The sequence below is a fragment of the Triticum aestivum genome, chromosome 7B (genome assembly GCF_018294505.1).
Source record: "Triticum aestivum cultivar Chinese Spring chromosome 7B, IWGSC CS RefSeq v2.1, whole genome shotgun sequence".
NCBI lineage: Eukaryota > Viridiplantae > Streptophyta > Magnoliopsida > Poales > Poaceae > Triticum > Triticum aestivum.
This window is the reverse complement of record NC_057813.1, coordinates 187,724,672-187,745,225: the sequence shown is the minus strand read 5'-3', so window position 1 is coordinate 187,745,225 and position 20,554 is coordinate 187,724,672.

Sequence of the window (20,554 nt, the reverse complement as noted above, 5' to 3'; positions counted from 1 at the left end):
GCCTGATACTCAGGTGGAAGAGGAGGAGGAGGTGGTAGTGGCGGAGCCAGTGAGTTTGACCAACATTGAAACAATGCTACGAAATGCTCGTGCATTTCATGAACTTTCACCTGCAGAAGAAAAATGATGGGCCCGCATGTTGGAACAATGGAATGTGGCTGTCACCCCAGGAAATAAGTTGTTAGTATTCTCAGCTATGGTCACCTTTCTTCAGGTGAAGACATCTGAGCGGATGACCAAAAAATCATTCGATGCGATGTTGGCTACTTTCCACAAATCTTTCCTAGAAGCATCTGAGCTGCCACACACCTACAGTAAAATGAAGAATTTCCTTCGTGCAGTTGGAATTGGATATGATATGATCCATGTTTGTAAGAATAATTGTGTGCTGTTCCGGAAGGATTATGCCAACTTAAGTGAATGCCCAAAATGCAAATCATCAAGATGGAAAGATGGTGATGCTGTGAAGAGGATTCCTCGTAACGTTCTGAGACATTTTCCAATTATACCAAGATTGCAGAGGTTGTTTCATGATGCTGAAACAAGAGAGGATGTACTGTGGCATTCTAAGAACCAGCAGCACAGAGATCAGAATGTAATGAGCCATCCATCTCATAGTAGTGACTGGAAAAACTTCAATCACAAACACCAAAAATTTGCTGCTGACCCGAGAAACATGAGACTTGGCCTAGCTTCAGATGGATTTAACCCATTTGGCCACTAGAGCGCCACATATAGCATGTGGCTAGTGCTTGTTATCCCTTACAACATGCCTCCAAATGTCTGCACCAAATAATCAAACTACATGATGGCCTTGCTCATCCCAGGTCCAAAAAGTCCTGGAAAGGATTTTGATTTATTCATGGAGCCTCTTGTGGAGGAACTTCAACAGCTATGGAGGGGTGTTCTCACTCGAGACCTATATAGCAGCCCACCAGCTGATTTCTTTCTGATTTGGTGCATCCATGATTATCCGGCTTTGGGCACTATGTCAGGGCGAACGACACATGGTTACAATGCATGTGTTCGTTATGACAGTAATTCGCTGTCATACGCAATACTTAGCAAAATCTGTTACATTGGACACCACCGTTTCCTTGCCAAGGACAAGCCGTGTCCTACAAAATACCGAAGATATGTGTTCAATGCAAAGCATGAAAAATGTGATGCGCCAAAGAGGCTCACCGCCGATGACTTGCAAGTGGAATTAGAGAAGGTCAGGCATATTACACCAGGGAACCATCCTGATAATGGTAGCGGGAAAAGGAAGCGTGGCAGGGCAGAAGAGAGATTATTGTTTACCCGCAGGTCCACTTTGTGGGACTTGAGTATTGGAAAGATTTGGATCTGCGGCATAATCTTGATGTGATGCTCACTGAGAAAAATATATGTGATGGCATTATCGGCACACTTCTTAATATTGAAGGCAAGACAAAAGATACCTTAAAATCTAGGATTGATTTGACACACCTGGGTATCAGAAAGGATTTGCAGGTGCAAGATGAAGGTAAACTACGGGATATGGCACCAGCTATGTACGTCTTGGACAAGGTAAAAAGAAAAGAATTCTGTGAGGTCATGTCACGTGTGAGATTTTGATACGTCTCTGATACGTCTCCGTCGTATCTATAATTTTTGATTGTTCCGTGCCAATATTATTCAACTTTTATATACTTTTGGCAACTTTTTTACTATTTTTTGGGACTAACATATTGATCCAGTGCCCAGTGTCAGTTCCTGTCTGTTGCATGTTTTATGTTTCGCAGAAAACCAATATCAAACAGAAACAAAACGGGATAAAAACGGACGGAGAATTATTTTGGAATATTTGGGATTTTCTGGAGGAAGAATCAACGCGAAATGGTGTCCGGGGTGGCCACGAGATAGGGGGCGCACCCCCTACAGGGGGGGGCACCCTGGCCTCTCGTGGGCCACCCATAAGGCGGTTGATGCCCTTCTTTTGCCGCAAGAAAGCTAATTTTATGAGAAAAATCTGGGCGAAAGATTCACCCCAATCGGAGTTACGGATCTCCGGATATTTAAGAAACGGTGAAGGGGTAGAATCTGAGAACGCAGAAACAGAGAGATAGATCCAATCTCGGAGGGGCTCTCACCCCTCCCATGCCATGGGAGCCAAGGAACAGAAGGGAAACCCTTTTCCCATCTTGGGAGGAGGTCAAGGAAGAAGAAGAAGAAGAAGAAGGGCCCTCTCCCCTTGCTTCCGGTGGCACCGGAGCGCTACCGGGGGGCATCATCATCACCGCGATCTTCACCAACACCACCGCCATCTTCACCAACATCTCCACCAACTCTTCCTCCCTCTATGCAGCGGTGTAACCTCTCTCTTACCCACTGTAATCTCTACTTAAACATGGTGCTCAACGCTATATATTATTCCCCAATGATGTATGGCTATCTTATGATGTTTGAGTAGATCCTTTTTGTCCTATGGGTTAACTGATGATCATGATTGGTTTGAGTTGCATGTTTCATTATTGGTGCTGTCCTATTGTGCCTTCCGTGTCGCGCAAGCGTGAGGGATTCCCGCTGTAGGGTTTGCAATATGTTTATGATTTGCTTATGGTGGGTTGCGTGAGTGACTGAAACACAAACCCGAGTAAGTAGGTTGTTTGCGTATGGGATAAAAGGGGACTTGATACTTTAATGCTATGGTTGGGTTTTACCTTAATGAATCTTTAGTAGTTGCGGACGCTTGCTAGAGTTCCAATCATAAGTGCATATGATCCAAGTAGAAAAAGTATGTTAGCTTATGCCTCTCCCTCAAATAGAATTGCAACAATGATTAGCGGTCTAGTTATCGATTGCCTTGGACAAATAACTTTCTCTACTAATATTTACTTTATTGCTTCTTTATTTAAACAGCCCCTAGCTTTTATTTACATGCTCTTTATTATCTTGCAAACCTATCCTATCACACCTACAAAGTACTTCTAGTTTCATACTTGTTCTAGGTAAAGTGAACGTCAAGCGTGCGCAGAGTTGTATCGGTGGTTGATAGAACTTGAGGGAATATTTATTCTACCTTTAGCTCCTCGTTGGGTTCGACACTCTTACTTATCGAAAACTGTTGCGATCCCCTACACTTGTGGGTTATCAAGACCTTTTTCTGGCGCCGTTGCCTGGGAGTCATAGCGTGGGGTGAATATTCTCGTGTGTGCTTGTTTGCTTTATCACTAAGTAATTTTTATTTGCTATTCTTAGTTGTTTTCTATCTTTAGTTATGGGTAGGAAACGCAAAATACCAAAAAAATTAGTTGTACCTACTGCACCAATGGTTGAAGAACCACTCAAAATCTATCACAATATTGAAGCTCTTTACTTGGATCATCTTCAATCCCTTTGTGCTCGTGCTGAAACCCCAACTAGCTTAGTTGAGGGCAAATCTTTAGATGAGCATGCTTGTTATGTGTGACATTGTATATCGGAAAAAGGGAAACTATTATGGGATCAAATTCAACGTTTGCAATGCTATGCTTGGACTTTATGTGAATTATATGATATTACTTGTTGTTCTGAAAACCCTAAGAAACACCTTCCCTACCAATGTGAGTTTGATAATGGGATCGTATCTTCATATGCTAAGGGTGTTTATAATTACTATGATGTTCAACAAATTGAAGAATTTGTTGCTTTTAAGGGTGCTTTTGAAATTGCTTCTTTGATTGAAAAGTATGATGCTACTCTTTACAAATCTGAAAGTTTTGCCATACTTGAATATTGTTATGATAATTATGCTTCTAATGCCTATTTTAAACCATATATTGAGAAATTCTCCGCTGTCCAAGAAGAGACTAATATTTTGCAGGAAGCTATGGAAGAAGAAATTGATGAAACTGTGAGCTCATTGGATGAAAAAGATGATGAGGAGAGCGAAGAACAAAAGGAGGAAGAGCGGATTAGCTACCCGCGCCCACCTTCTAATGAGAGTAACTCTTCAACTTGTACACTGTTTAATTTCCCTTCGTGCTTACTGAAGGATGATTGCTATGATGATTGTTGTGATCCCGTTGATTCTCTTGAATCACCCCTTTTTGATGATGCTTGCTATGCTTGTGGCCAAGATGCCAATATGAATTATTCTTATGGAGATGAACTTGCTATAGTTCCTTATGTTAAACATGAAATTGTTGTTATTGCACCCACGCATGATAGTCCTATTATCTTTTTGAATTCTCCCTACTACACTATATTGGAGAAGTTTGTGCTTATTAAGGATTATATTGATGGGTTGCCTTTTACCATTGCACATGATGATTTTGATGAATATAATATGCATGTGCTTGCTGCTCCTACTTGCAATTATTATGAGAGAGGAACTTTATCTCCACCTCTATGTTTCCAATATGATAGAATTGCAAGAAACTGTTTATACTATGCATTGGCCTTTACTTTGTGTGCATGAATTGTTATTTTATGACATGCCGATGCATAGGAAGAGAGTTATACTTCGTTGTTGCATGATATATGTTACTTTGTGCTCACTACTAAATTACAAATCATTGTTAATTAAAATTGGCTTTGATATACCTTGGGATCCGGGTGGATTCATTACTTGAGCACTATATGCCTAGCTTAATGGCTTTAAAGAAAGCGCTGCCAGGGAGACAAACCGGAAGTTTTAGAGAGTCATTTATTTCTGTTGAAGTGCTTTCATATAGTTTAAAAACAAAAAAAATAAAGAGGGGAACCTAAAACTTTTCAAAAAGGAAAGTGAAAGTGAGAGAGACAAGCATTGTTGAAGTGGGAGAGCTCCTTGAACTTTGTTCATGCTCATAGAAACTTTGTGAATCTTGATTACAGAAACTTTTCAACAAAAATAATTATACCCTTGTACAATTCCATTGTATTATAAAAATAATGTGCCAAGGTTTGCCTTTAGGATGTTTACAATGCTTGTTGGTTTGTACGGTGCAGGACAGAAACTTTGGCTGTAGTGCGCGATTTTACATTTTTAACTAAAACGTCAATTGGTTCTGATTCCTTTTGCACTGTCTTTCTATACAACTTGTTTATTTTTCCGTAATGTCGTAGAATTGTTGGGGTAGCATAAGTATGGTGGATGTTCAGATTGCTACAGACTGTTCTGTTTTTGACAGATTCTGTTTTTGATGCATAGTTTGCTTGTTTTGATGAAACTATCAATTTATATTAGTGGATTAAGACATGGAAAAGCTATATTACAGTAGACACAATGCAAAAACAAAATATGAATTGGTTTGCAACAGTATTTAGAGTGGTGATTTGCTTTATTATACTAACGGATCTTACCGAGTTTTCTGTTGAAGTTTTGTGTGGATGTAGTGTCTAATCGAGGATGTCTCGATATGAGGAAAAGGAAGAGAGGCAAGAGCTCAAGCTTGGGGATGCCCGAGGCACCCCAAGTAAATATTCAAGGAGACTCAAGCGTCTAAGCTTGGGGATGCCCCGGAAGGCATCCCCTCTTTCTTCAACAAGTATCGGTATCTTTTCGTATTCGTTTCGTTTATGCATTATGTGCAAGTATTGGAGCGTCTTTTGCATTTAGTTTTCATTTTTATTTTATGCACCATGCTGGTATGAGATAGTCCTTGGTTGATTTATAGAATTCTCATTGCACTTCACTTAAATCTTTTGAGTATGGCTTTATAGAATGCTTCACGTGCTTCACTTATATCATTTGAAGTTTGGATTGCATGTTTCTCTTCATATAGAAAACCGCCATTTGTAGAATGCTCTTTTGCTTCACTTATAATTGTTAGAGCATGGGCACATCTTTTGTAGAAAGAACTATACTCTCTTGCTTCACTTATATCAATTTAGAGAGATGACGGGAATTGGTCATTCACATGGTTAGCCATAAAATCCTACATAAACTTGTAGATCGCTGAATATGATATGTTTGATTCCTGGCAATAGTTTTGCGATATATAGGCGGTGATATTAGAGTCATGCTAGTGGGTGGTTGTGGATTGTAGAGACACTTGTGTTGAGGTTTGTGATTCCCGTAGCATGCACATATGGTGAACCGCTTTGTGATGAAGTTGGAGCACAATTTTATTTATTGATTGTCTTCCTTATGAGTGGCGGTCGGGGACGAGCGATGGTCTTTTCCTACCAATCTATCCCCCTAGGAGCATGCGTGTAGTACTTTGTTTTCAATGGCTTGTAGATTTTTGCAATAAGTATATGAGTTCTTTATGACTAATGTTGAGTCCATGGATTATACGCACACTCACCCTTCCATCATTGCTAGCCTCTTCGGTACCGTGCATTGCCCTTTCTCACCTTGAGAGTTGGTGCAAACTTCGCCGGTGCATCCAAACCCCATGATACGATACGCTCTATCACACATAAGCCTCATTATATCTTCCTCAAAACAGCCACCATACCTACCTATCATGGCATTTCCATAGCCATTCCGAGATATATTGCCATGCAACTTCCATCATCATCATATACATGACTTGAGCATTCATTGTCATATTGCTTTGCATGATCGTAAGATAGCTAGCATGATGTTTTCATGGCTTGTCCGTTTTTTCATGTCATTGCTATGCTAGATCATTGCACATCCCAGTACACCGCCGAAAGCATTCATATAGAGTCATATCTTTGTTATAGATATTGAGTTGTAAGTAAATAAAAGTGTGATGATCATCATTATTAGAGCATTGCCCCAGCGAGGAAGGATGATGGAGACTATGATTCCCCCACAAGTCGGGATGAGACTCCGGACTTTATGAAAAATAAAAGAGGCCAAAGAAGCCCAAATAGAAAAAAAAGAGGCCAAAGAAGCCCACCAAAAAGAAAAAAATAATAAAAAAAGAAAAAAAAGAAAAGAAAAAAAAGGAAAAAAATGAGAGAAAAGAGAGAAGGGGCAATGCTACTATCCTTTTACCACACTTGTGCTTCAGAGTAGCACCATGTTCTTCATATAGAGAGTCTCTTGAGTTATCACTTTCATATACTAGTGGGAATTTTCATTATAGAACTAGGCTTGTATATTCCGATGATGGGCTTCCTCAAATGCCCGAGGTCTTCATGAGCAAGCAAGTTGGATGCACACCCACTTAGTTTTCAGTTTGAGCTTTCATACACTTATAGCTCTAGTGCATCCGTTGCATGGCAATCCCTACTCACTCACATTAATATCTATTGATGGGCATCTCCATAGCCCGTTGATACGCCTAGTCGATGTGAGACTTTCTCACTTTTTGTCTTCTCCACATAACCCCCACCATCATATTCTATTCCACCTATAGTGCTATGTCCATGGCTCACGCTCATGTATTGCCTGAAAGTTGAAAAAGTTTGAGATTATTAAAGTATGAAACAATTGCTTGGCTTGTCATCGGGGTTGTGCATGATTAAATACTTTGTGTGATGAAGATAGAGCAACAGCCAGACTATATGATTTTGTAGGGATAACTTTCTTTGACCATGTTGTTTTGAAAAGACATGATTGCTTTATTGGTACGCTCGAAGTATTATTGTTTTTATGTCAAATGATAGACTATTGCTTTGAATCACTCGTGTCTTAATATTCATGCCATGATTAGACATATGATCAAGATTATGCTAGGTAGCATTCCACATCAAAAATTATCCTTTTTATCATTTACCTACTCGAGGACGAGCAGGAATTAAGCTTGGGGATGCTGATACGTCTCCATCGTATCTATAATTTTTGATTGTTCCATGCCAATATTATTCAACTTTTATATACTTTTGGCAACTTTTTATACTATTTTTTGGGACTAACATATTGATCCAGTGCCCAGTGCCAGTTCCTGTCTATTGCATGTTTTATGTTTCGCAGAAAACCAATATCAAACAGAATCCAAACGGGATAAAAACGGACAGAGAATTATTTTGGAATATTTGGGATTTTCCGGAGGAAGAATCAACGCGAAAGGTGTCCGGGGTGGCCACGAGATAGGGGTGCGCGCCCCCTATGGGGGGGCGCGCCCTGGCCTCTCATGGGCCACCCATAAGGTAGTTGATGCCCTTCTTTTTCCACAAGAAAGCTAATTTTATGAGAAAAATCTAGGCGAAAGATTCACCCCAATCGGAGTTACGGATCTCCGGATATTTAAGAAACGGTGAAGGGGTAGAATCTGTGAACGCAGAAACAGAGAGATAGATCCAATCTCGGAGGGGCTCTCGCCCATCCCATGCCATGGGAGCCAAGGAACAGAGGGGAACCCTTCTCCCATCTAGGGAGGAGGTCAAGGAAGAAGAAGAAGAAGAAGAAGAAGGGCCCTCTCCCCCCTGCTTCCGGTGGTGCCGGAGCGCTGCCGGGGGCCATCATCATCATCGCGATCTTCACCAACACCGCCGCCATATTCACCAACATCTCCACCAACTCTTCCTCCCTCTATGCAGCGGTGTAACCTCTCTCTTACCCGATGTAATCTATACTTAAACATGGTGCTCAACGCTATATATTATTCCCCAATGATGTATGGCTATCTTATGATGTTTGAGTAGATCCTTTTTGTCCTATGGGTTAATTGATGATCGTGATTGGTTTGAGTTGCATGTTTTATTATTGGTGCTGTCCTATTGTGCCCTCCGTGTCGCGCAAGCGTGGGGGATTCCCGCTGTAGGGTTTGCAATATGTTTATGATTTGCTTATGGTGGGTTGTGTGAGTGACTGAAACACAAACCCGAGTAAGTAGGTTGTTTGTGTATGGGATAAAAGGGGACTTGATACTTTAATGCTATGGTTGGGTTTTACCTTAATGAATCTTTAGTAGTTGCGGACGCTTGCTAGAGTTCCAATCATAAGTGCATATGATCCAAGTAGAGAAAGTATGTTAGCTTATGCCTCTCCCTCAAATAGAATTGCAACAATGATTACCGATCTAGTTATCGATTGCCTTGGACAAATAACTTTCTCATAACAAAAAGGTCTCTACTAATATTTACTTTATTGCTTCTTTATTTAAACAGCCCCTAGCTTTTATTTACATGCTCTTTATTATCTTGCAAACCTATCCTATCACACCTACAAAGTACTTCTAGTTTCATACTTGTTCTAGGTAAAGTGAACATCAAGCGTGCGTACAGTTGTATCGGTGGTCGATAGAACTTGAGGGAATATTTATTCTACCTTTAGCTCCTCGTTGGGTTCGACACTCTTACTTATCAAAAACTATTGCGATCCCCTACACTTGTGGGTTATCAGTCTCCAACGTATGTATAATTTATGAAGTATTCATGCTGTTATTTTATCATTCTTGGGTGTTTTACAATCATTTTATAGCAACTTTATATCATTTTTGGGACTAACCTATTGACCCAGTGCCCAATGTCGGTTGTTGTTTTTTGCTTGTTTTTTACATCAGAGGAAATCAGTATCAAACAGAGTGCAAACACCCCGTAACTTTTTGGAGATTTCTTATGGACCAGGAGAGCACTAGTGGGCCAAATAAGCACCTGGGGGGTGCCCCGAGGGGGGAACAACCCACCAGGGCGCGCCTGGGCTGCCAGGCGCGCCGTGTGGGTTGTGCCCACCTCGGTGGCCTCCCACACCCCTTCTTCACCCTATAAATTCACAAATATTCCAAAACCCTTCGGGGTTAACCAAGATCAGAAGTTCCGCTGCCGCAAGGCCTCTGTATCCACGAGATCCAATCTAGCCCCGTTCCGACACCCTACCGGAGGGGGGAATCATCACCGGTGGCCATCTTCATCATCTCGGTGGCCACCACGATGAGGAGGGAGTAGTCCGCCCTCGGGGCTGAGGGTTTGTACCAGTAGCTATGTGTTTGATCTCTCTCTCGTAATCTATATCATGGGCTTTGTTAATATAGTCGGACCATATGTTATTTCTCCCCTCTATACTCTTGTTATGATGAATTGAATCTTTACCCTTCAAAGTTTTGTCTTGTCGGATTGAATATTCAGAGATGAGAACACATGATATACGTCTTGCAATATTTAATACTTGAGGTGACAATGAGGTATCTTATTGATTCACTTGATATGTGTTATGGCATTCAACTCGCGGATTCCCGCGGTGATATTGGGGTAATCTATGCATAGGGGTTGATGCACGTTTTTCTCTGACGGAAACTTTGGGGTCTCTTTATAGTTCTTTGTGTGGATTGAGTATTATGAATATGAATTTGCTTTGGTGTTATTCTAGTACAAACTCTAGGATAGATCAAACAGAAAAAATAGCTTTGTGTTATTTTAGTACGAAGTCTTGAATAGATCGAATGGAAAGAATAGCTTTGAGGTGGTTTCATGACCTACAAACAATTCCTATCTTGTGTTCTCTGCTAATAGGAACTCGGGAGTGATTCTTTAATGCACTTTGAGGGATAATCATATGATCCAACTATGTTAGCATTGTTGAGAGGTTGCACTAGCGAAAATACGGACCCTAGGCCTCATTTTTAAGCATTGCAACACCACTTTTGTGCCCGTTTACTATTTGCTACCTTGCTGTTTTTATTTATTCATATTATAAAAATATATTTCTACCATCCATATTACACTTTTATCACCATCTCTTCGCCGAACTAGTGCACCTATACAATTTGCCATTGTATTGGGTGTGTTGGGGACACAAGAGATTTCTTGTATTTAGTTGCAGAGTCATTTGAGAGATACCATCTTCATCCTACACCTCTCACGGATTGATAAACCTTAGGTCATCCACTTGAGGGAAAAATGCTACTGTCCTACAAAACTCTATGCTTGGATGCCCAACACGTGTCTACAAGAATAAAGTTGCGTAGTAGACATCAAGCTCTTTTCTGGCGCCGTTGCCGGGGAGGTGAGTTCTTGAAGGGATATCTTTAGATCTTGCAATCGAATCTTTTAGTTTCTTGTTTTATCACTAGTTTGGTTTATAAAAATAAAACTAGAAAAAATGGAATTGAGGTTGCATCATATTATTGATCATCTTTATAATATTTTTCTTGAAAACGATGGTTCGAAAAATTGTGCTCAATTGATACAAGAAGAATTTAATAAAATGATTGGCATGAATGATGAGCATGATGTCAATGTTGTTAGTATGAAGTCTTTGAATACCCATGATGCTAATGATATGCAAAACCATAAGCTTGGGGATGCTATGTTTGATGAAGATGATATTTTTAGTCGCCCAAGTTTTGGTGAGAAAATTTACTATGATGAAAGCATGCCTCCTATTCATGATGATTATGCTGATGACATGTATGCTATAAAGAATAATGATAACTGAGGGAGTCCCGGATTAGGGGGTGTCCGGCTGACCGGACTATGACCTTTGGCCGGACTCCTGGACTATGAAGATACAAGATTGAATACTTCGTCCTGTGTCCGGATGGGACTTTCCTTGGCGTGGAAGGCAAGCTTGGCGATACGATATGTAGATCTCCTCCCATTGTAATCGACTCTGTGTAACCCTAGCCCTCTCTGGTGCCTATATAAACCGGAGAGGTTTAGTCCGTAGGACGAACAACAATCATACAATAGGCTAGCTTCTAGGGTTTAGCCTCTCTGATCTCGTGGTAGATCAACTCTTGTACTACCCATATCATCAATATTAATCAAGCAGGAGTAGGGTTTTACCTCCATCGAGAGGGCCCGAACCTGGGTAAAAACATCGTGTCCCTTATCTCCTGTTACCATCCACCTAGACGCACAGTTTGGGACCCCCTACCCGAGATCCGCCGGTTTTGACTCCGACATTGGTGCTTTCATTGAGAGTTCCGCTGTGCCGTCGCCATCAGGAAGGATGCCGCACCCCGTCTTTAAAGACGGCGTTGTTGCTAAAGGAGCTTTGGCTATCGGCCAAACTCTCCAGCTAGGCGGTTTTCTAATGACCGCATGTTCGGCTGCCGTGCCGACGATGACTTCTTGGGTCATCGAAAGCAATCTCCACGTCAACTCGGAACTCGCCGAGTAGTTAGATCCGATGGAGATCTCTTCCTTAAACGAGCTCTTGGATCGCACCGCCGCCCTGGGAGTCGCTACAGACTACGATCACATTGGGCTTAAACTCGATCCAAGAGAGATTTACTCTCCCCAGGTCACCCACCACATTGAAGTGGTGGAGGAACAATGCGGCGAATCTTCACCCATCCTAAGGACCAGATATGTCCGGATTCTCGACCCCTCCAAGCCGGATACCCGCGGAGGGGAGGACGTCACTCAAGTCCTGAATCTAAAGTCAGGCAGCGGGCCAGATTCATTAGACAACATCCAAGAACACAAGCTTCCGAGTTTGGAAACTTCTTGGCCCCTGAGTCTCAGATTGGGCGAGGTTCCGGATTTAACTCCACCCGCCCACCCAAATATAAAGGATCTATCCCAAATTCGGCAAGAGCCCACAGAAACAGTACGCCATTACTGGGCCAGATTCCTCCTAGTTATGAACAGGATAGGGGACTGCCGAGAGGAGGATGCAATTTCATTCTTCTGCAATAATTGTACGGACATCGGGATCCTCAACGCCATAAGTCACCGTGAAATTACACGCTTCGCTGACTTGGCATCCATAGTACGAAAATACTATGCGACGGAAAGCGTTCGGAAAACCGAAATAAAATTCTAGCACAATCCGGCCCTGAATACAACCCCAGTTCGAAATAAAAGGGTGCATTATCGCCAGACACCTGGGCCAAACAACAAAAAACAAAAACCCTCTACAGGGTATGGAACCGTACTGGAGGGATGACTCAATGGACCCTGTAAAATTCATAGTGCAGAGGGCGTCACACCAACTCATAGCCTTAGAGCATGTTGGATACTCCGACAGGTGGCCAAAAGTGGCGAGGAGCTTCTAACTCCAGAATCCGCAGAGCACCACCCCAGGAATACCAGTATGGTATCAACAGTCTTCGAGACTTTCGCATCAAACAAATGTGCGGAAACAAACACTCCGCAGCCTTACCGAAGTCTACCAGGTAGCAACAATAAGCCCATGGAGTGACACGGCTATTACCTTTAATGCCAGTGACGAACCTAAATTCCAAACAGCCCGAGCACCAGCCGCATTGGTCCTCAGTCCGATAGTGGATGGCTTTTGGCTTACGAAGGTACTCATGGACGGTGGCAGCGGATTGAACCTCGTTTATGAGGAAACCCTTCGAAAAATGGAAATAGACTGGAGCCGCATTGAGCGAAGCAACACAACCTTTAGAGGAATAATCCCCAGTCGGGAAGCGTGCTGTACATGAAAAATCACACTGGATGTGGTGTTCGGCACGCCGGATAATTACAGATCCGAGGAGGTCACATTTCAAGTGGCCCCGTTCAGCAGCGGATACCATGCTCTGTTAGCGCGAGAGGCATTCACAATTTTTCAAGATATACCGTATTACGGGTACATGAAGCTCAAAATGCCCGGACCCAACGGAATCATCACTCTCGCTAGTGACCCGGACATAGCACTCCGCGCCGAAAACAAGACAGCCGCACTGGCCCTGAGGCATTATCCGAAGCCCTAGCGGCCGAGGAACTAACTGCGCTGCGCTCCACGGTGGACAGGGACGACGTGATACTCGACAAAAGATCCAAGTCCACCTCCTTTAAACTGGCAGACGAAATAGTCAAATTCCAAGTCCATCTGACGGACCCTACAAAAATGGCCTCCATCGGGGCACAATTAAACCATGATGTAGAAGCCGCACTGCGAGAATTCTTACGCGAAAATTGGGACATCTTTGCCTGGCACCCTTCAGACCTGCCAGGAATCCCACGCAGGCTGGCCGAGCACAGCCTAAACATCCTAAAAGGATTCAAGCCTGTTAAGCAGGCTCTTCGGCGTTTCTCTGAACCTAAGAGACAAGCCATGGGAGAGGAGCTAGCCAAACTACTGGAAGCCGGATTCATCAGAGATATAAAACATCCGGACTGGCTAGCAAACCTGGTGATGGTACCAAAGAAGGACAAATCCTGGCGCCTATGCGTCGATTTCAAGGACCTCAACAAGGCTTGCCCAAAGGATCCCTTCCCCCTCCCCCGCATTGATCAAATTATCAATGCCACCGCAGGACACGATTCATTGTGTTTCCTCGACGCATACTCTGGCTACCACCAAATTAAGATGGCAGAGTCAGACCAAGCCGCAACAGCATTTATCACCCCATACGGCCCATTTTGCTTCAACACAATGCCCTTCGGGCTCAAAAACGCCGGCGCAACATATCAGCGCATGATTCAGACATGTCTGGCCAACCAGATAGGCAAAACAGTTGAAGCATACGTGGATGACGTGGTCGTCAAAACCAAGCATGTAGAAACTCTAATAGACGACTTGAGGCTCACGTTCGATAACCTCCGAACATACGACATTAAGCTTAACCCAGAAAAATGCGTTTTCGGCGTACCAGCCGGAAAGCTCTTGGGCTTCATTGTATCCGGTAGAGGAATTGAAGCAAACCCAGCCAAGATCCGAGCTCTGTCACAATTGGATATTCCAAAGGACCTCAAACAAATACAAAAATTGACTGGATGCGTGGCGGCTCTAAGCCGCTTCATCTCCCACTTGGGAGAAAAAGCATTACCCCTTTATCGCCTCCTCCGGCGCACCGAACACTTCGAGTGGACGGATGCTGCCACGGCCGGACTAGAAGAAATAAAAGCCATATTGGCAACAAACCCGGTCCTGGCCGCGCCTAACATCGGCGAACCAATGTTGTTATACATTGCGGCAACTCATCAAGTTGTAAGCGCAGTGCTCGTCGTCGAACGAGAAACGGACGGACACAAATTCCCCTTCCAGAAACCAGTCTACTACGTGTCCACTGTCCTCACTCCATGCAAGTCCGGTACCCGCATTACCAAAAGATAGCGTACGCAGTGTTCATGGCGTCCCGGAAGCTACGACACTACTTTCAAGAGTGTTCAATAACAGTAGCCTCCGAAGTACCTCTTAATGATATTGTAAACAACCGCGACGCGACGGGCCGGATTGCCAAATGGGCCATTGAGCTCCTCCCGTTCGACATAACCTATAAGCCACGGTGAGCTATCAAGTCGCATGTTTTGGCCGACTTTGTCGCTGAATGGACTGAAGCCGAACTCCCTAAAGAGTACGGCACATATTCCAACTGGATCATGCACTTCGACGGCTCCAAAATGCTAGCGGGTCTGGGGGCTGGCGTCGTTCTGACGTCCCCAACAGGAGATACAGTTCAATATGTACTCCAGATAATGTATACGGACTCCAACAATGCAGCCGAATACGAGGCCCTTCTACATGGTCTCCGGATGGCAGTCTCCATGGGCATTCAACGCCTAGAGGTGCGTGGGGATTCGAACCTCGCGATATCCCAAATAAATGGAGACTTTGATGCCAAAGATCCGAAAATGGCAGCTTATCGCAATGCCGTCCTAAAAATGTCAGCTCGGTTCGAAGGGCTCGAATTTCACCATATAGCCCGGGAAAACAATCAGGCAGCAGACGTCTTGGCACGCATCGGCGCAAAGCGCGATGCAGTCCCCCCAACATTTTCTTGGAGAGGCTATTCAAGCCATCCGTACAATGGGAAGGGGAATCCGGAAATAACAATCCGGACCTAGCCGCACCACCTGACATCGAACATTCTGACACAATGGGAGGCTCTGCCAACGAGGTAACATCCTCAGCCCACGTAATAATGGCAGTAATTGCCCCGTGGACAGAACCATTCTTAGCCTACTTAACTAGGCAGGAACTTCCCGAGGACCAAAACGAGGCACGCTGCATAGTGCGGCGATCTAAAGCCTATAAAGTCCACGAAGGAGAGCTTTATAAGAAAAGCACCACCGGAGTCCTTCAAAGGTGTATCTCCGAAGAGGAAGGGCGGAACCTTCTGGCTGAAATTCATGCCGGACTCGGCGGGCACCACGCCGCAGCCCGGGCCCTTGTAAGCAAGGCCTTCCGTACTGGATTTTATTGGCCGACGGCCCGGGCAGATGCTCAGGACTTAGTCCAACGATGCGTCGGTTGCCAATTATTTGCTAATCAAAGCCACATGCCACCTACCGCCCTCCAAACTATACCCATTACCTGGCCCTTTGCGGTCTGGGGGCTTGACATGGTTGGACCCCTTAAAGGAGGAACCCACAAGCAAAAATATCTACTGGTCATGGTGGACAAATTCACCAAATGGATAGAGGCCAAGCCTGTTAAGACGGCCGAATCCGGACCGGTGATAGACTTCATATCAGGGGTCGTACACCGTTACGGCGTCCCCCACAGCATCATCACTGATAACGGCACGAACTTTACGGCCGACGAGGTTAAACTCTGGTGCAAAAACATGGGCATCAAGCTCGACTACGCTTCAGTCTATCACCCACAAACTAACGGTCAAGTCGAGCGAGCAAATGGTCTAATCATGAGCGGCATCAAACCCAGATTAGTGCGATCCCTCAAGGAATCTAACACGCACTGGGTAGAGGAGCTCGACTCCGTACTCTGGGGGCTGCGGACCACGCCAAATCGCACTACCGGATTCACACCATTCTTTATGGTATACGGCGCAGAGGCAGTGCTGCCCTACGACATAATTCATGACTCACCTCGCGTGCGCATGTACGAAAAAAGAGAAGCCGAGCTCGATCGGCAGGACAGTTTGGACGCATTGGAGGAGGAGCGCGACGTGGCAAAAGCCCGTTCCGCATTCTATCAACAGCAGGCTCGAAGATATCAAAGCAGAGAAGTACGGGCCAAAACTTACAATGTTGGCGAACTAGTTCTACGCCTGCCGGACAAGAAAAAAACAAACTCAAGCCCAAATGGGAAGGTCCCTTCATAATCGACCAAGTCCTGACTGGTGGAGCGTACCGTCTGCGAAATGCATCGGATAACTGACTCGAGCCGAACCCATGGAACGCAGCACGCCTACGAAGATTCTACGCCTAGCGCCGGACTCTGTGTTCGTCTCCTTCCTCTGTCTATTTTTTACACATTAGCTACCTTTTATTTCTCTCCTTCTCCCTCCTTTTTTCTTACAAGCCTTTAAGGGCTCGCTTGCGCACTGTTCGCACATAATTGACGCGCTACTCGCGCTCATTATACCTGGGGGCTTCTTTATCAGAAGCTTGTATATACGGGCCTTATGCCCAACACATGTGTCACACTTCCGCATGTACCTTTTATTCACCATTATATGCATCGATATGACTTAAGTTTTGGCCAAGCTGGGTTGCCTGGCTCCTGTGCTTACCCCTACGTTCCCGATTGTTCGGCTAGGTGGTAAAGGGAGCACCTCTGCGATTGTTACTGTCGGGTCAGCCGGATGTGTACCTCAGACTGGGTGAAGCCGAAAGCTAGCGTTCTTAAGGGAATATTCGGTCGGTGAACTAAAAGATGATTTTTCACTTGTTTATTTATCCGCCCCCAGATGCTTTTCTGCTTTTTTCGCAGTCCGGACATGCACTTTAGGGCATGCCTCCCAGGGAAAGGAACCCCTAACGGAACTATTCTCCCTGGAAGATGTTTCTTACTAACCATGTAATATAACATAACTAGTTGGGCACTTGTCTGCTAAAGCACTAATGACCCCTACGCCTGGTCTCCACGCATGCCCCGGTTCTTACATAACCGAGAGGGTATTCGGACACACTCCGGACTATTGGGTCCAGAGGTTGAAGCGAAAAGGTCCGCAATGACAAATGATCTACAATCCGGCTAGAAGGCATTTTACATGTCATTTTAAATTACATAGTCAATTTGACTGGGTATATTCTTCTTCAATACCATCCAACAGGCTGTCCAATTTACAGTCCTGTTGGGAATACTTGGCGGCCAGCTCTACCTGGCCGTACACTAAACTGACAGGGATCTCCTTCCCATCGGGCCCCACAGGTCCGACCTCGGCCATGTGGTTTGGGTCAGCCTTCGTGTACCGCGTCTTCACCATGGCCCAGGCCTCCCTGGCGCCTTGACGGCAGGCCGATATCTTCCATAATCGGAAGCGCTGCCGCGCTCCCTTTAGCTTCTCTGCAAGCTCTCCAAGGCCTTCGGGCATGGAGAGGGATGGCCACAAAGCCTGGACGACGCCTTGCATCGCCTGCCGAACTCGTTCGTGCAGTTGCGATAGCTCGGGAAGAAGGTCACCCGTAGAACCAGGCATTTCCTCCGCAGGCCGACCTGTCAGCATACCTACAAACATAACTCTGTCAATCGACTTCCTCGCCGAACTCTTTTTTCGAAGGTTCGTTCAAGCACTTACTAAAAATGCCGCGACGAAGCCGCCGATTCTCCTTTACGGAATCCGACAGCTGAGCACGAACATCCTTTAGTTCCTCGCCCAGCTGGGTGTTGGCATCTTGAAGCTTGTTCTTCTCTTGCCTCACCCTCGTAAGCACGCTCTCGCCGGCCTTTAACTGGCGCAAGAGTTGTTGCTTGTCCGGATCCACTCCGGCGCCATCTGCACTGTTATTGTCAGAATTGCACACATGCCGCACTTCACAACATACTCATCTTTCGAAGCATATATTACCAGAGGGGGTCTCCTTGGCATTCCCTGTTGCGGCTAGTGCGGCCTCAAGTTGGGCCTTGCACTCTTCCAGCTCCTGGGACAGTTGCGTATTCTTTTTTGTAAGATCCTGCATAACAAATGATCCTTAAATCAGTTATTTTAACTGTTTCAAGTCTCGGGGGCTACTGACATATATAACCATCAGATTTTCTCACCCGTATGTCTTTTACATACTGCTCTGTGGCTCTGGCTAGACCATTTTGAGCGGCACGGAGGTACGCATCTCCCGTATTAAAGGCGTCCAACGCCTCTTGGGAAAAACATGCGTCACGAAGAACAGTCCGGCGACGCTTGTGGTTCATGGCACTCTCCACCTCTGAATTGGTGGCAGATAGCCCGTCCACGTCCTCTGTCGGAGGAGCGTCCGGTGCGCGCCCCGTGTTCGCCTCCGCTTCCGGACCCGGCCTTGAAGCCTGGCCGGTGGATATAGTCCGGCGGGCGCTCTTCTTCCTGAAGAGAGCATGAGCGTTAGTATGCCTTGAAGGCATAAACCCTGGGCATTAAAGTTGCACGCCGTACCGTTGCGCCGGCGTCTCGATCCGGTCCGCACTTCTTTTTAGCCCGCTGGGCCTCGATGGCCCTTGTTGGCTAGCCACCGCGGGCTCGGCCCTCCGCCTCAAGGACTTCCCCTGCAAAAAACGCCATTGGTATACGGCGATCAAAAATAAGCACGGATGGATCCTCTTGAAAGTACTGGGACTTCGGTCTCGGTTACCTTTGAGGCTGGAAGTAGTCCGGGATAATCAGCCGTAATGGCCACTAAGGTGTTGTCCTTACTCAATTGATGAAACACCCCATCAATCAGCTCCACACATAAGTCCGGGTCCTCTTGGGAGTCCGGGTCGAGGGACCGTTCTGGGTCCTCGGGTTGTGGAGGAGGGCTGTTTATCTCCTTTACAGTCTGGCGTAGCTCCTGCGTTAAAATTGCTAGACTAAGTACTTAACTATGGGAATATGAAAACGGATAGGCAAGTGAAAGTGTTCGCTTACCCAGCTTGGAGGATTGTACATAGAAAATCCGCCCCGTGGGTTGACACGAAGGAATTCCTCCTCTTCTCCCTTGTACAAAGCGGATAAGATCTTCGTTAGGGTGGCAGCCGAATCCGGCCCCTTGCGACCGCACCGGGTGGCGTCGTCCTCCCCGTTGAAATCCCACATGGGGTGGCCTCTGTACTGAAGCGGCTGCACCCCCCGCGTAATGCATGTGGCCATGACCTCGATCATGGTCAGTCCGGAATGAGCTAACAACCTTATCCGGCTCATCAGGTAAAGGACGTCCCTGTCATGTTCCTTCTGAGGGCTCCGTGGACGCCAGCTCAGGCGTTTCTTCAAGGGAGCATTATTGAACTCAGGGAGGCCGATCCGTACAGGGTCCGGCAGGGGGACGTCTTCTATATAAAACCATTCTGAAGGCCAGTCCTCGGACACCTTCTTTGGGGTTCCGGATAGATATCCGGTCCCGGCGATGCGCCATAGTTCGGCTCCGCCCACTTGATATATCGACCCCTCCTGAGAACGGGGCACGAGGCAGAACAACTTCTTCCACAGCGCGAAATGGGCCTCGATGCCCAAAAACAGCTCGCAAAGGGCCACGAAGCCCGCAATATGCAATATGGAGGCAGGCGTGAGGTTGTGTAGCTGGAGGCCATAGAACTCCAGGAGCCCCCGGAGAAACGGATGAATTGGAAATCCGAGCCCTCTTATTAAATAAGGGACAAGGCATACCCGCTCTCCTTTGGAGGGATTGGGGACGCTCTCCGCCTGCTCTCCGCCATTATAGGTGGCAAGCCCGGCTCGAACTGGGACCATGTATGCTGGGGGAGGAGCCCCTTGGTTTGGAGCGCTACTAGCTCGCTGTGCAGGACGGAACACCTCTCCCAATCTCCAGGCCGAGGGCTGGAGGGGCGAGAGGAGGAGCTGCGTTGACCGGCCATGATAGAATGGATCTCTGTCGAATGCGCTCTGATGAATGCTCACAGAGGGAAGATGGTGTGATTCGGATCTAAATCCCCGTCTCTTTTATAGGCGGCCCATTTGCGTAGCTAGGGGGATAAATGAAAAAAAACCTGTCTTTTTGC